Source organism: Triturus cristatus, chromosome 6 (genome assembly GCF_964204655.1).
Source record: "Triturus cristatus chromosome 6, aTriCri1.1, whole genome shotgun sequence".
Classification (NCBI taxonomy): Eukaryota; Metazoa; Chordata; class Amphibia; order Caudata; family Salamandridae; genus Triturus; species Triturus cristatus.
The window spans coordinates 329,033,454-329,050,473 of NC_140589.1; the positions used below are offsets into that span (position 1 = coordinate 329,033,454).

General features: G+C 46.3%; 1 pseudogene; it reads left to right on the forward strand.

Moving 5' to 3' along the window:
* The first annotated feature begins 8,375 nt into the window (after positions 1 to 8,375).
* On the forward strand, positions 8,376 to 8,550 carry LOC146816868 (U2 spliceosomal RNA; annotated as a pseudogene).
* The last annotated feature ends 8,470 nt before the right edge of the window (positions 8,551 to 17,020 follow it).

Here is a 17,020-nt window from a genome sequence, read left to right on the forward strand (position 1 = left end):
GAACTCTCGTATGGAGAAACTTAGCAGGGACAAAGTGTGCAGACACTGGACAAATGGAGGCAAAAGTTTACCAAACCTCACATCCTTTTTGTTTTCTAAACTGTTGTGTTATGCTGTTTCCCGCACTGATGTTAAAAATCATTCTGTACCTGCTTTGTTTACATGTTATTTCCCGGGAGCTACGCTGCGGCGTTTTGGACTCTACACCCCTTCCAACCTTTCTCCTTTGGCCCACGAGCCACCACCCTACTATAAAGGACTTTGCTCCTTTTTAAGGACTTTGGACACTGAAACTTTTGATCGGGATATCTGCATCCATCCCACTTTATTGAAAAATGAACTCAGGAAACAGAAGCAGCCGCTTCGTTTGGGCATCCTTTCAGAACCTCAATCAATACGAGTATGGAAAATGGTGGGCCACAGAGACATTTCCCACAGTCACCGGGACTTGGCCTGGATGACTGCGCATGGATGCCTCCCTGTGAAGGTCTTTCAACATCGGAGAGGTTTGGCTCCCACAGCTGTTTGCCCACGCCCCCGCTGTGGCAATGACGAGACTGTTTACCATTTGCTCTGGGGTTGCTTTTATGCCAAGGCCTTCTGGACCTTACTACAGCCTTTCCTTTCAAACATTGCAGGTGTTTCCACCTTGACCTTCCATGCCCTTTTCTTTGGTCAAAACAATTCTGCCCACCGTCCTCCCACGGCATGGAGACTCTTGAACTGTGCAAAAGAGGTATTGTGGGATGCCCGGAACTTGTTTCTGTTTCTCCATAAAGACATGGATGCCAAGACTTGCCGGAATCTTTTCCTTGACAAAATTATGACCTATGTTCATGTCGATCGTGCCACCTTGGGACTTGAGGATGCTAACTCCTTGTGTCAAATTAAAAACTGGAAAGGTTGGGTCACTTGAACGGCTGTGTATTTATTGTATAGTCTGTACTATCACGTTTCATTTTTGAAAAAAACTGAATTCTTCCGCATTGCACTGACAATTATCTTTGTAATTATCCCTTAACCACCTTTTGTACATTTTGTAACTATCTTTTGTCATGTTGCTCTTCCTGTACCTTTGGATTTCTTTTTTTACATCAGTGTACCAATTTTGAAACTCTGTATATGTGCCTTTATCTCTTCAATAAAGGTTTTCAAAACAAAAAAATCTCTTCTTATCAGTTCATCGCTTCTCGGCCTTTTGGCTAAGATCACAGGTAGGTTTGCCTAGTCTGGGGGTCTAGCTGGGAGGTCTGACTCTGATCCCCAACACTTGAAGGTGCTGGGCCTACGCTCCTTGGCTTGTCCGAGGCCAGGCTGCGCGCCGACGAGTGAAGGGAGGAAGGGTCCAGGGAGAACTCGGGGGCGGTCATCCAAGGAGCTGGGACTCGTATCTCGCCTGTCCGGAGCGAGGCTGCGCCACCTGGAGAAACCAATCCTGAGGGACACCTGAGACATCGGACGGGTCACTGCACATAGCTGTAGGGACGGATCGATGGCCATTTCGATTTCACCGCCTTTTTTACCGCGACCAGGAGCCCGCCGGCTGGCCGGGCTCCCCCTACCCTTAGGGGAGAGAGTGCACCTGCACCCGAAATCAAGCCCGGGACACGCACGTCCCCCTGCCCGCAGACTGAGCCGCCGGCACCACCTACGCGACGAGCCTGCCACCCCCGACCCCAATTGACCGGAGGACCACTGAGGGTCGAGCACGACACATCCGCTGAGCCACACAGGGCTTTTTTTTGCCGTCCACCGCAAAAATTTCAAAGCCTCCCACTGCTGCATTTCCGCGCTCCAAGCTTCCAGGAGCAGTGAGGCGCTTTATCACACCCCACGGACGTTCTCTCTGCCCCCCTGCTTTCCTTTCTTGGCACACAGAGAGTGCCAACCGCGAGGCACCAAGACGCCCCAGCCGCCCCCAGCGTGGGGAAAGAGGCACACGCAAGGAGCCGAAACCCACAGGGGAGCCCAAAACCTCCGCACTTCCACGGAACGTGGGGAAGAAACAACCACAAGCCCCGGGTCACGCCCGTGCCCACGCACGAGACTCTCGTGGGCTGAGCAGCGCGGAGGGAAGGGCGCACCTGCTCACAGGACCTTGCCTCGTGAAATCGCCTCGCGGACACCACCCAGCGGCCAACACCGGCATTGCAGCCAAGCAAGGAAAGAAAGATCGGGCTTCCACTACTCGTGGGAAAGATCAACTTTCAAACCAAGGTGAGTCTGCGCCCCCCTCCTCCTCCACAGCCCGGACGTCCCCCTCCTCCTCAAATCCCTCCCCTGAGCCTCCCCCACGACCGGAGCACTCGGGGAGCCCGGGGAACCTAGGGCAGCTTTGACTTTCAGGCAGACACTGCGCTATCATCTGGCACAATCCTCCCCTCTGGTATTTTCTTTATTTAGCACACCGGGAGCACGAGGTTTATCTCACCCCCCACAGTCAGTTTCACCCTCTCCCTCCCACCCCTTAACAACGATGGCTATGTGCAGGAACTGGGCAAACAAGCACAGTCACAGAAAACTTTATACTCCCAGGGAGATGGCGCCAACTTGGAGCGCAATGGGCTCAGGCTCTCAATATAACAAGAACGTGCCAAAGCAAGGGCACAACACAATTAAGATAGAAGTTAATGAGGAGGAAAGACATGTGAAAGGTGTACAATTTATTGTTTATGAAATTCTGGAAAAACTGTTCAAAGTAGGAATAGATCAATTAAGGTGTATACAGGAGTATCCCAGTAGGGGAGTGTATGAATTCAACTTCACAAATGAGGCAACAGTAAGCAACATAATGTATGGTACAATTTTCAAAAAGAATGGAGAGGCCATGAAGGGAATATCAATGACAAAGGCAACTGTGATAAAAGAAATACCTATAACTATCCATATGTACAACCCTTATGTCCCTGACCAAGATGTTGAACTGTTCCTACGTAAATACTGCAACAAAATCCGAGGGGGGTGGCACCTAAAAAATTCTTTAGGAGTGTGAAATGGGAAAAGGAGGTACTTATGCACGCTGAAGCAGGATGAAACAGGCATGGGGAACCTCAAACACCCACCAGCAACCTTCTCTATAGGAGCAAACAAAGGGTTCCTAAATTATCCCCACCAGCCTACCTTCTGCAGATCCTGCCAAACTTTTGGACACACCAAGGAAAACTGCAACAAGGAGGTATGCAAAAACTGCAATGAAACCGGGCACAAAACCTTTGAATGTCCCAAACCCAAAAGATGTAATATGTGTGGGAGTGACAATCACCTTTTCAACTCGTGCCCTGTGAGAAAAACTCCTATGCCCAGGTAGCAAAAGACAAGGGCGAGACCGCATCAATGAGCAAGGACAACTACCCCTTCAACCTAATAGGTCAAGCACAAGGGGCCAAACAAGACCAAGAAATAGAGATAGAATCTGACCATCTAGAAGCACTGGAAAAACTGAGAGAAGAAATTATGCAAGATACTGAACAAAACCAGCAAGCAGACCCCACAGCGCAAGCAATAAACCTGAACAACAAGAAAATATCCCACACAGACAAGAGAATAAACCTGACAACAGGGCCCAAGAACCACAGGGAAACAACTTACCCTCCGACTCCCAAATTGTGCTAGCAGTCCAACAGATGGAGTCAGCAATAGAGGAAATAGCACAAGGTAATGAAAGGAAAACAGAACAGGGCACGCAAAACGGCATGGATGACGAAGGGTGGCAACTCCCAAAAAGCCACAAGAGAAAAGCCACAGAGCACATGAAAGAAAAACTCCGAACCACGCCAAAAAAGAAACAACCCCCCAAAACAAAGGAGAGAGTGGTAAAGGGGAAGTTCAGTGTGCTACAAAACCTCTCTGATGATGAGGAGGTCCAGGAGGAAACTGAGATCCCAGAAACCCAGGAATCTCAAATTCCAGCCAAACCACAAGAGGCCAACAACATCACCTTCTCTCCTTTCTTGGGGATAACTGAGGAATTTGGCCCACTAACCCCCATAATGAATGGAATCACCATGGTCCCCAATATAAAAAATACCATGATGGGTACACAAACAGTATTAATGGCGATCACACTCGCCACGCTAAACATTAGAGGATTTGGTCAAAATGCTAAGAAACTGACAGTAATAGAATACTGTAAAAATGTTGATGCTGGTATTATATGCTTGCAAGAATGCTCTGTAGACCTAAAAACAGACTATACAGAGGAAAAGAACTGGTGGACTCTAGGACCATCTGCATGGTCAGGGGGAGGGAACAGGAATGCGGGCATAGCAATACTTTGCAAAAACAGTAATGCGCAAATTACCAAAGAAACCGTCATAAGTGCAGGAAGAGCAATGCTAACCACAATCACCTTGCATGGCGAAACCTTCCAAATTTGTAATGTCTATGCATCACCAGAAATAAAGGAAAGGGAAGAATTGTTCAACATACTAAAATGTTTCCTTACAGGTTCACACCCCACCTTCTTAGTAGGGGATTTCAACTGCATTTTAACAGAAAAAGATAGAATAGGGAAAGCAACCAACTACAACTTGGACATATCAGCAAAAACACTGCACACTCTCCTCAAAGACATAAACCTAAAAGACACATACAGAGACAAACACAAACCGGGCACACTCTTTACATGGCACTCAGACAAAGGCACCACAAAATCACTTTATCTTCTGCTACAAAAACATTCACACCACACAATACCACATCACCCCCACATCCTTCTCAGACCGGTCCTTGGTAATCGCCTCCTACCAGACACAAGTGAACAAGAAAAGAGGGAAGGGCTTTTGGAAATTGAATGTTGCCCTACTCCAAGCGGAAGGTGCCCTGAAAGAATTTGAAGCACTATACAAAGATCTAAAGACAAACAAACCACATCACACATCCATGGCGGACTGGTGGGTACAAACAAAACAACACATAGCCACTCACTTCAAAAACACAGGGAGGGAAAAAAGCGCACAAAAGACAGAACAATTTGACATCCTACAAGATAGAATAGCCCTCCTTCACAAGCTAGATGGGCTAGGGATGAAAGTTCAACAGGAGATGACAAAAGCAAAACAAGAAATGAACACCTGGTTAGAAGAAAAAGGGAAGGAGACCATTTTCAATTCCAGAGTCAAACACTACGAAGAGGGGGAAAAATGTACCTCCTTTTTCTTTAGGAAAACAACACAAGCCCACAAAGAAATCCAAGAACTGATAGATGGGGAAGGGCAAAGTCAGGAAGGGACAGAAAAATTTACAAAAGTGGCAAGAAGGTTTTATGAAAAACTGTACCAAAAAGGGAATGAAGACCAGGATCTCATATCCCAACATGTCGACCTAATTGAAAACTGTTTATCATCTAATGAAAGTGATTTTTTAAAGAAAGAACTCACAGGGGAAGAATTTTTACAAGCCCTACAAAAATGTAACAAGCTATCCAGTCCAGGGGTGGATGGGCTCCAATGGGATTTCTACAAAGTTTGCTGGCACATTATAGCCACTGATGTAATCGAAATGTTTAATGAATGCATAAAACAAAACTCCATCCCAGACGGATTTTGTCATGGGATAATATCTCCGATTAAACAAAAAAGGACCAGAAAAAGACATTGGTAACTGGAGACCTATCTCCCTTTTGAACGTGGACTACAAACTCTTCACAAAGGTCCTAGCCAACAGGATGAAAAAAGTACTACAAACGGTAATACATGAGGACCAAACTTGTGCAGTTCCGGGCAGACAAATCTGGGACAACCTCATAACGCTGAGGGATACAATCTGGTCAGCCAAAGACAGGAAAGAGACAGTAGGCATACTGGCAATAGACTTCAATAAAGCCTTTGACAAAGTGGCGCACACTTTCCTGCTACAAGTTCTACAGAAGATGGGTTTCCCCCACATTTTCATACAAACTATTGAAATGATATATTCAAATGCTACCAGCTGTGTTAACATAAACGGACCACTGTCTAACCCCTTTTGCATCCATACAGGAGTACATCAAGGCTGCCCTCTATCCCCAGCCCTGTTCATATGCGCCCTGGAACCCTTACTGATACAAATCAGGAAAGACAAGATCATCAGAGGGACACTGATACCGGGGGCTAAAGAGCTAGAGGCAAAGTGCATCGCCTACATGGATGATCTCACAGTCATCTGCAAAACCCCACAAGCAGTGAGGAGAACTATTTTCCACTTCAAATTTTCAGCCAAGCATCCGGTCTAACTCTAAACGAAGAGAAGACAACAGTTCTCACCATGGGCCAATGGGACAACCTGACCAAACTACTTGTCAAGACCACCAAAGAGCCCACGAAAAATTTGGGCATCCATTTCTCCCAAGACACAAAGGGAGAGAGACACTGGCAGGAAGCTACAAAAAAAGGGACTAACAAACTAGACCTTTGGCGCACAAGGAAACTAACCATGGAAGGGAAAATGTTGGTCACAAAAGTGGTCATCCTACCAATTCTTTTATACATAGCTGTGGTTTTTCCCCCAACAAAGGCCATGCTGCAAAAACCAAACAAGCTACTTTTCACATTCCTATGGAACTCCACAGCAGAAAAACTGAAAAAGAACTTATCTGCAAACCACATGACAAAGGAGGAAAGAAAATGCCAAACATAGGTGATTTTTTGCTCACAAAATCTCATGCTATGCTACAGAAGCCTGCACAACAAGAACACCAAAAGTGCGCGTACATCAAATTCCATGCAGGCTTTCTGTTCCACCGCTTCAAACTCTATCATCACCCTTCGCCTGGGACGACTCCTGGTGGCCCCCCGCCCTGGGAGCCACCCCAAGCCAACGGACCACGCACGCAACCTAGGCTTCATCCTGGACTCCTCCCTCTCGATGACCAGACAAGTCAACTCCGTCTCGTCTTCATGCTTCAACACCCTGTGCATGCTTCGAAAGATCTTCCGGTGGATCCCCACCGAGACCAGGAAGACGGTCACCCAGGCCCTCGTCACCAGTCGGCTGGACTACGGGAACGCCCTCTACGCCGGCACCGCCGCCAAACTCCAGAAGAAACTCCAACGGATCCAGAACGCCTCAGCACGACTCATCCTGGACATCCCCCGACACAGCCACATCTCCGGACACCTGAGAGACCTGCACTGGCTCCCCGTCAACAAAAGAATCACGTTCCGACTCCTCACCCACGCACACAAGGCCCTCCACGACCTGGGCCCCAAGTTCCTCAACAGCCGCCTGACCTTCCACAAGCCCACCCGCCAGCTCCGCTCCGCCAGCCTCGCTCTCGCCACCGTCCCCCGCATCCGCAGAGCCACCGCCGGAGGAAGATCCTTCTCCTACCTGGCAGCCAAGACATGGAACTCCCTCCCCATCCACCTCCGGACAACGCAAGACCATCTCGCCTTCAGGAAGCAACTCAAGACCTGGCTGTTCGAGCAGTAGCGTCCCCCCCCCCCCCCCCCCAGCGCCTTGAGACCCTCCGGGTGAGCAGTGCGCTATACAAATGCCTATGATTGATTGATTGATTACTCGGTGAAAAACAAAGTTTTCGACCTCATCACCCCCCCCAATGTAAATATGCCTGGAACCTTTCATGAGAGAAAACAAAGCACTACTACAAGACATCGGGGAGAAAACTACGGCAAGACAACTGACCACCCTCCTGGGAAATCAGGCAAAAATGAACAATATCTTCAACTGGCCTGAAAAAAAGACTGCAGAAACATGGAAACAAGTAAGCTGGAAGCACCTGACCAACGAACACAAAGACTTAACCTGGATGGTGGTTCATGAATGCCTCCCAACCAGACAGTTCCAACACCGCAGAGGGATGGCGAGAACACCAAAATGCCCCAGAGAAGGCTGCCTACACGAGAAAACCACAACTCATCTAATGTGGAACTGCCCATATGCACAAACACTTTGGAAAAAATTGGGCAAGCTACTGAAGCACATCACATCCATGACAAACCTACAACACGAGAACATTCTCTACGGCCTAGATCTACCCCCCGCAGACAAAGAGATCGCATGGAAAATAATCAATGCAGGGAAAGAAACTCTGTGGATCTCCAGGAACCTATTACTCTTCTCACACAAACAGCTGACCACAAATAATGCCAAAACTGTGTTTCAAGAAAGCAATGATTTATGTAATGTATGACATTAAAAGAGTAGGCCAGGCAGAAGCCAGCCAAATATGGAAACATAAAAATTGGGCCAAATGGCTAATAAAAGCATCATAAAAGACCCCCCAATATGGGGTAAGTCTTAACATAGTAAAGTATCTGGATGGAAACCACCAAAGTGTATGCCTGCGAGCACCACACTCTGGATTGGTAAAAAGTACACCACCCTACCAGGGATTGGTTAAAATGTATTGTGCACCAAAAACTTTATAATTAAAGATATATTTTTACAAAAAAAAAATCTGTTCTTATCAGTTTAATATCTGATACGTCCTCTATCTGGGGACCATATATTAAATTGATTTTTGGAACAGGGAAATGGAATAGGAGCTTGCTCTGTCCACTCCATGCATCAACCTGGTATTGCAGTACCTCCAGGAATGGTGCACTTCCCCACCCGGGGAAAATAATGCTGTTGAAAGATAGATGAGAAAACGAAAGTAGCGCTTCACTACCAAACCCTGTAAAGTGGCGCTACTGTGTTTGAGTGAGAATAAAACCACCCTGGTCACCGCGTCTAGCTTTATTTATTTATTTATTTCATTGATCTGCCGCAAACGCGCTTTATTTATTTATTTATATGTTTTTCACGTTTTCTGGAACTTTTTTTATTTTTATTTCCTTCTCCATCCAGACGCTGCACTTTGGAAGAGAAAAATGTCAGAAGGAGATTGCTTTTCCAGCAACAGAGTTTCATTCATTTTGGATCCATTTCACTGGGAAACGAATGGAAGAAGTTTTCCAGCAAGTCAGTAGGATCGAGGTAGAGACGGAAAGAGACGAGGAGAGAAAAAGGGAGGAAGGAAGGGAGGGAGGAAAGGAGGGAGGGAGAGAGAGAGAGGGAGGGAGGAGGGAGGGAGGCAGAGAAGTGGACACTGCCCTTGGCTTCTCTGAGCAAAGAATGAAAATAAAGAGTCCTTTTCCTTCTTTGCCCGCCCCGCCCGTCCCCGAACGGCCAAGCCTTATCTATAGGCCTTTGGCTACAGGGGAGCAGTGTCCCGGGCAGACGAGGGCGAGGCGCCGGCCACTTCCTGTCGGGGAGCTGCCAGGGCATCCTGGCCTAATTCACAGCATTCCTCGGCTGCCAGGTTTTCCGGCCAGCCGGCTGGAAGCAGTGGCCAGGATGGGGCGGGGCATGCAATTACTAGAAAGAGGACAACCTGGGTATGCTAAGTGACGTCTAACGAGGCGAGAGTCGAGGAGGACTCTGGGAGCAGGGAGAAGGCCCGAGGCCAGGGCCTCCTTTCTATGGGCACATGCTGAGCTCTCGCTAGGAGTCAGAAAAAGAGGCGAAAGGGCCTCAAGCAACGGTGCAAGGGAAGACCCCGGTCCGGGTCAGCCAGGTAGATTGCTTCGGGAGGTGTGAATTCTGGCACCATTCTGGTTATCGCTTCTCGGCCTTTTGGCTAAGATCAAGTGTAGAAATACACTTGGGACTGGCTAGAGGGCGCCTGAAAAACCAGACACTTGGGTGTAGTTGGGCCTTCGCTCCACGGCTTGTCCGTGACAAGGCTGCGTGAGCACCTATGTGAAACTGGGCCTTCGCACCACGGCTTGTCCGTGGTAAGGCTGCGTGGGCCCTGGGCTGCTTTTGTGTGAATAACAGGGACCCCCTGAATATAAGGAAATGAAATATAATTCCTAGGACAGGGTATAACACAATGCAATAGTAACTTCCTAGGCAATTGACGTAATTACTAGATTGATATTTAAGATGTGTCCGAATAGTATAGCCAAAACAGATTTTTTTAAAAGGTATTCACATTAGTGTTTATTGTTAATATGATTCTCACAGAATCAAAAATCAAATCAATAAAAAAGGCAATTTAACAGTGCATTTATACATAATATAAACAATCAATGTGATAATATTTATCAAACAACAGTAAAAAACTTTAAAAAAAACTTAAAACAGATCAGTGGCCCTGGGCTGCTTCAAGGAGGCCAACACCCACACCAAGGGAGATACCTGCCCCACCCCGAGTGGAGGGATGGGCTGCGGATTCCTGGCCTGCCAGGGACCCAGTTGACACCCAGAAACTCGGGGGGGTGGTGGGGAAGCCTCCCTGCGCGGACATTTTCACCCGCACATAGCTGCGTGGTGACGTTTGGGATTAGAGAGACCCCGGGCGCACTAAGATAGTGCTTGGCTCGGGGTCACTCAGCGGACTGCTTCGCTTCCTTTAGGAACTCCTGACCACCGGCCAAGTATCCGGTGAGCCACCACGAAGGGGGGCAAACGGACAAACTTCCACGGGCAGAATTGGAGACACCCCGGGCGCACCAGCTGGGTGCTCGGCCCCGGAATACTCCAAAACGCACATTTTACGCACAGCCTTAATTTAAAGCAGGAAAGGGATAAGGACATCCAGTCCCACCTCCACATTCCTCACAGAGCAAACGCGAGCCCCCAGGCGCATCGGACGGTGCTCGGCCAGGGGGCACGCTACAGAGACGCAGAGCAAACCCTTTTGGTGAGGAGTTGAAGAGACCCCGGGCGCACCATTTGGGTGCTCGGCCCGGGGATACTCCAAAATATGCCGTCTTCGCACAACCCTTTTCAGTTATCAGAAAGCGGAGAAGGGGAAAAAAGACAGCCAGCACCCCACCTCCGCGCTCGTTGAAAATCTACATAAACCCACGCCCAGAACAAGACCGATAAGCAACAGCGAGCCCCCAGGCACACCACACGGGTGCTCGGCCAGGGGGCACGCAAAACGAGGGAAAAGCTATTTTTGATCACGAGCGCGACCCCCCAGGTGCACCACACAGGTGCTGGGCCAGGGGGCACGCAAACAAAGAAAGGAAGCCTTTTTCAGAGTCACGAACGCGAGCCCCCAGGCGCACCACACCGGTGCTCGACCACCAAGAGGCAACACAAACGGCAAAACGGCTCCCCCAGGTACCAAGTACTCTGTTAGATTTGAAATACAGGAGGACCAACATAGGAGGAATCTCACCCACTTAATGGACATTGTGTTTAAAAAAGTTTTTCAGATAGAACCTGCAGCAGTAAAATACCTACATGATTTTAGAATAAGAGGCATTTTTGATGTTATATTTTGTAACGAGGCCATGTACCAAAAATTTCTTTTTGAATTAAATAGCAAAAAAGACCACGCAGAATTAGAAGGGTATACCATCACACCCTTGGCAACACCCAGAGAAATCCCAATCACTGTATACATGTACAATCCCTTTGCATCCCCAACCGAAATAGCAAATTTCTTACGCAGATACTGCCAGACAATAAGAGGGGGTAGCGAACTAAAAAATGAATGGGGGATTTGGAATGGGAAGAGGAGGTTTATGTGCATACTAGCGGCATATGAGGAGGGGATAGGAGGAACAAAACACCCCCCCTCAACTTCACAATAGGACCAAACAGAGGCTTCCTATATGTCCCTGGACAACCTAACTTTTGTAGAGCATGCTTACAATTTGGGCACAGTATGGACTGGTGCCCAGGAGACATATGTAGAAACTGCGGGAGGAAGGGACACATGGCCCCAGACTGTACCGCACCCAAAAAATGTAACTTATGCGGAGGAAACAATCACCTGTATAAGAACTGCCCACATAAAGAAATGCCTAGCCTGAAAGAATCTTTAGGAGAAAGGAAAAACCAGAATACAAAGACAGATATGAAAAATCCAAAAGAAGCAGACAAAAACATAGGGAAAAGTAAGGAAACAGACAAAAAACAGACACCTTAGAACAACAAGACACACCCCTACGCATAGACAAAATACCACAGACACAGGAAAATGACACGCAAACACAGATCCCCACACAAACAATTCAAGAAACACAGGAGGAGTGCCAAACCAACACAAACCTCATAGTACACCACGAAATAGAAATTGAAACAATAGACCTAGCAGACACAACTGAGACCCCACAAGAAAGCAAAGAAGAACCTTTAGAGGGTTATAGTCAGAAATGGCTTTTTGCTATCACCCAAGACTCAGGGAGTACACACATCACCCAGTCAAGTGCCCCTGAGTCACAGATAGAGGAAAAAATGGAGGAGGAGGAAGAAGACAAGGAAATAGCCAAAAAGGGAGACAAAAAAGCAAGAATCTCAGAAACAGGAAAATCACTAACCAAACCTAACCTATCGGACTCAGAGTCAGATTCAGAAACCACACAAAATACCTAGAGACCAGAAAGAGAAGTTAAAAGATACTCAGTGAGACAAATAGCCAAAAACCTAAAAAGAAAGGGAAAAAAGAGAGCTACCAGTTTTAGACGAAACAATGCAAAATTGAATAAAAAGGAAAGCCAAAAAACAACAAATAGATAACACGCAATGCTCAGGCTCTAGATATAGCAGCCTGGCAAACCTGCCTGACTCAGAGGACCCCCATATGGAAGGTCTGTCTGACACCGAAAATAAGGTAAACATTTCTGGAGAAGACCTCCTCCAGAAAGAAAACCTAGTTTTAGACAGCCCAATCTTCTTCAGCAATGAGGAAGAGCTACTGGCCACTTTTGAAAGTGTTTCCATTCTCCCTCAGGAGAACACAGAAAAGGTAAACGTCTAAATAAATATAAAATTATGTGGTTATATATTTTAATGGCTATTACAATAGCCTCTATAAATGTCAGGCGTCTGAGCAATATAAACAAGAGAGCCGCTATCTTTGAATATTGCAAAAGCTTACAAGCAGATGTAATATGCCTTCAAGAATGTGGCCTACCCTATGCGGAAGACTACAGACTCTTAGAAAAAGAATGGCTTGCCGGTCCTTCCTTTTGGTCAGGTGGAGGAAACAAAAATGCAGGAGTGGGGATCCTATTTACAAACCACCACCCCCATTTATTACAAGAAAGAACCATCTTCCCAGGGAGAGCCCAGTTGGTTATAATTAAGTAGAAGTAAAATGATTTAAAAATCATAAATATTTACGCTCCTACGGAAAAAAATGAAAGAGAAAATAACTTTTTGAAAATCTAAATGTTTTCCTTATCGGCAACCAACCCTGCCTTATTGCTGGAGACTTCAACTGTATCATGTCTCCAGGAGATAGATATGGGTCCTCCATGCAATACAAACTAGACAGCAGCTCCAAAGCACTACAAAATATGATAGTAAACCCCACCCTTCAAGATTCCTTTACAATCTGTAACCCAAACACGACAGGCTACACTTGGCTATCGGGGGACGGCAACACCACATCAAGAATAGACCTTATCTTCGCAAATGAACAAATAAAATGCCTCTCAGCCCAATTAGATGACAGCTGCCTGACGGATCACCAAACAGTGATAACCAAATGCCAGCTGCCAAAAAACAACCAAAAAGGGAGAGGGTACTGGAAACTAAATACATCAATCCTAACGGAAGAAGAGATCCAAAAAGCTTTTGAAATAAATTACAGTAAATGGCAAAAGAAAAAGAAACATTTTCAAAATCTTTCCCTATGGTGGGATTTTGTCAAAAAGCAAACAAGATTCTTCTTTACAAACATAGGGAAAGAGAGAGCCGCAAAGAGCAGAATTTAAAAACTAACAAGAAAAAATAGCCTTATTAATAGAACTACAAGACACAGGAGTTGAGGTCAAAGAGGAGATGAAAAAGACCAGAGAAAAAATTAGAAAATGGTACCTACAAAAAGGTAAAGAAACAATATTCAATTCAAGAGTCAAAGAATACGAGGAAGGGGGAAAATGTAAACGCCTTTTTCTTTAAAAAAGCAAAACAGGCTCATAAAAATGTCACTGGACTACGAAACAAAAACGGTAATGTAGAAAACAAGATTGAAAAAATGTTAAACTTAACAGCAGATTTCTATAACAATATTTACAAAGAAGGAAAAATAGCTAAAAACATAGGAAAGGATTTCTTAAAAAATATAGATAAAAAACTAACGGAAGAAGCAAAACTCTTCCTAGACAAACCCTTTGAAGGACAAGAATTCTTAGAGGTTTTTAAACAAATCCCCAAAAACTCAGCCCTAGGGCAAGATGGCTTGCCTTGGCAATTCTACAAAACCTTCTGGGAAAAAAGAGCCAGAGACTTTGTGGAAATGTTAAATCTAGCCATACAGGAAAATAACCTCCCCTCATCTTTCCTAAAAGGAGTGGTGACACTCATACACAAGAAAGGAGACAGGGAAAATCTGAAGAATTGGAGACCTATTACCCTACTAAACGTAGACAGTAACATTTTGAGCAAAATAATTACAAACAGAATCAAAAAAGTGCTTAAATTGGTAATTCACCCAGACCAAACGTGCGCGGTCCCAGGTAGAAAGGTATGGGACAGCCTTATCACAGTAAGAGATGCCATTTGGACGGCCCTAGATAAAAACACAACCCTAGGAGTCCTCTCACTAAACCTACAAAAGGCCTTTGACAACGTCTCCCACACCTACATGTTTGAAGTCCTAAAACACACGGGTTTCCCTCCATTTTTTACAAACCACATAAAACTGCTATATACGAATGCTACCAGCACCTTCCAGATAAACAATCACCTAACCAAAGAAATAAACATAGGCACAGGAGTCAGGCAAGGGTGCCCACTCTCCCCAGCCCTTTTTATCTGTGCTTTAGAGCCCCTTTTAACAACACTAAGAAAGGACAAAATCATAAAAGGAGTCTTTGTCCCCAGAGCAGGGGGAGACAGAGCCAAATGTATAGCATACATGGACGACATCACCATACTCTGTCCAGACACACAGTCCGTAAAAATAACTCTGCTACACTGCAACCTCTTTACACAGGCATCAGGCCTAAAGCTGAATGTAGAAAAAAACACCTGCCTCACATTTGGAAACTGGGATAATTTGGCAAATCTTCCCATCCAAACCACCAGACAACCAACAAAAATACTAGGAGTCCTTTCTTCAGCAGACACAGCAGGGAAAGAAAACTGGAAAGAAGTAGAAAACAAAATAAACCAAAAACTAGGACTATGGAAGACTAGATCGCTAAGTTTAACTGGAAAGATTCTAGTAATTAAAGCAGTCCTGCTGCCCCTAATGCTCTACTACACAATGATTTTTCCCCCCAACAAACAAACCCTGAAATCATTATTCTATTTTTTTTGGTCCTCCAAAATGGAGAAATTAAAAAGGGAAATAGTCTACAAAATATTAGAGAATGGGGGAAAGGGAATGCCAAACCTTTACCTATACTTCCTTACCACATACACCAGTTTATTCCTAAATGCTATACTTGAAAAAAGGAACATTGCAGCGCACTTTAGCAGCAAACATTTTCCGAACAGCCAGGCTAGTTGAACAAGATAGCAGACTGCCCACCGCTTTTGTACCACAAAAACTGTACAGTATCATCGCAGACTTCCTGAAAAACATGACCCATCTTCAACTTGAAGCGGAAGACTTCACACACCGGACAGTACTAAAAGAAGCCATACAAAAAAGAGAAACTTTGACACCTGCCAACAACTTGAACGAAAAACTATCCAAAAAGGCATGGGAAGCAACAAGCAGCAAGGAGATAACCAACAGCCAAAAAGACCTGGCATGGCTGGCCATCCATAAAGTTCTACCCGTGAAAAGTTTTCAACACAAAAGAGGCCTCACCAAGGAACCTATATGCCCAAGAGACACTTGCGTGGCGGAAGAATCTGTACTCCACTTCCCCTGGAACTGCCATTTCGCCCAAAAGACTTGGGGAACCATAGGACCCTTAATAAAAGGGATCACAGGTCAAAACAGTATAAGCTATGAACTAATCCTGTATGGATTCCCCACAACCTGTATCAAAGACAAATAAAATATACTGTGGAAAATATTATCATGTGTAAAAGAAAGTTTATGGACAACGAGAAACCTTGGAGTTTTTCAACACATACAGTTTGCCACCAAAGATTGTATCAATATTGCATTGGAAAAAATGATGACCTTTTACTATGTAGACATTAAAAAATATGGACAACAAAAAGCAGAGGAAACTTGGAAACAAAAAAAATGGCTTCTCTGAGCAAAGAAGGAAAATATAGAGTCCTTTTCCTTCTTTGCCCGCCCCGCCCGTCCCCGAATGGCCAAGCCTTATCTATAGGCCTTTGGCTACAGGGGAGAAGTGTCCCGGGCAGGCGAGGGTGAGGCGCCGGCCACTTCCTATCGGGGAGCTGTCCAGGGCATCCTGGCCTGATTCCCAGCATCCCTAGGCTTTCCGGCCAGCCGGCTGGAAGCCGTGGACAAGAAGGGGCGGGGCATGCAAATACTAGAAAGAGGACAACGTGGGTATGCTAAGTGACGCCTAACGAGGCGACAGCCGAGGAGGACTCTGGGAGCCGGGAGAAGGCCCGAGGCCAGGGCCTCCTTTCTATGGGCACATGCTGAGCTCTCGCTAGGAGTCAGAAAAAGAGGCGAAAGGGCCTCAAGCGACAGTGCAAGGGAAGACCCTGGTCCGGGTCAGCCAGGCAGATTGCTTCGGGAGGTGTGAATTCTGGCACCATTCTGGTTATCGCTTCTCTGCCTTTTTTGCTAAGATCACAGGTAGGTTTGCCTAGTCTGGGGGTCTAGCTGGGAGGTCTGACTCTGATCCCCAACATTTGAAGGTGCTGGGCCTGCGCTCCTTGTCCGAGGCCGACAAGTGGAGGAAGGGTCCAGGGAAAACTCGGGGGCTGCGCTACCTGGAGAAGTCAAACCTTAGGGACACCTGGGACATCTGGACGGGCCGCTGGCCGTGTCCCTCTCCCGGACCACCGAGGAGTGTGACCTGACTTCTAGATCCACGCCTCGGGATAAGCAGACCTCACCAACGTTGCCTTTACTTTACTGATTTATTTGCCGGAACCTTTTGGTCACAGACTTTGCTCTTGCCTGCATCTTTGTCGCGACCATTCCACCCGGCCCGAGGCCCCTCACATGGACCGCGGCCGGTCC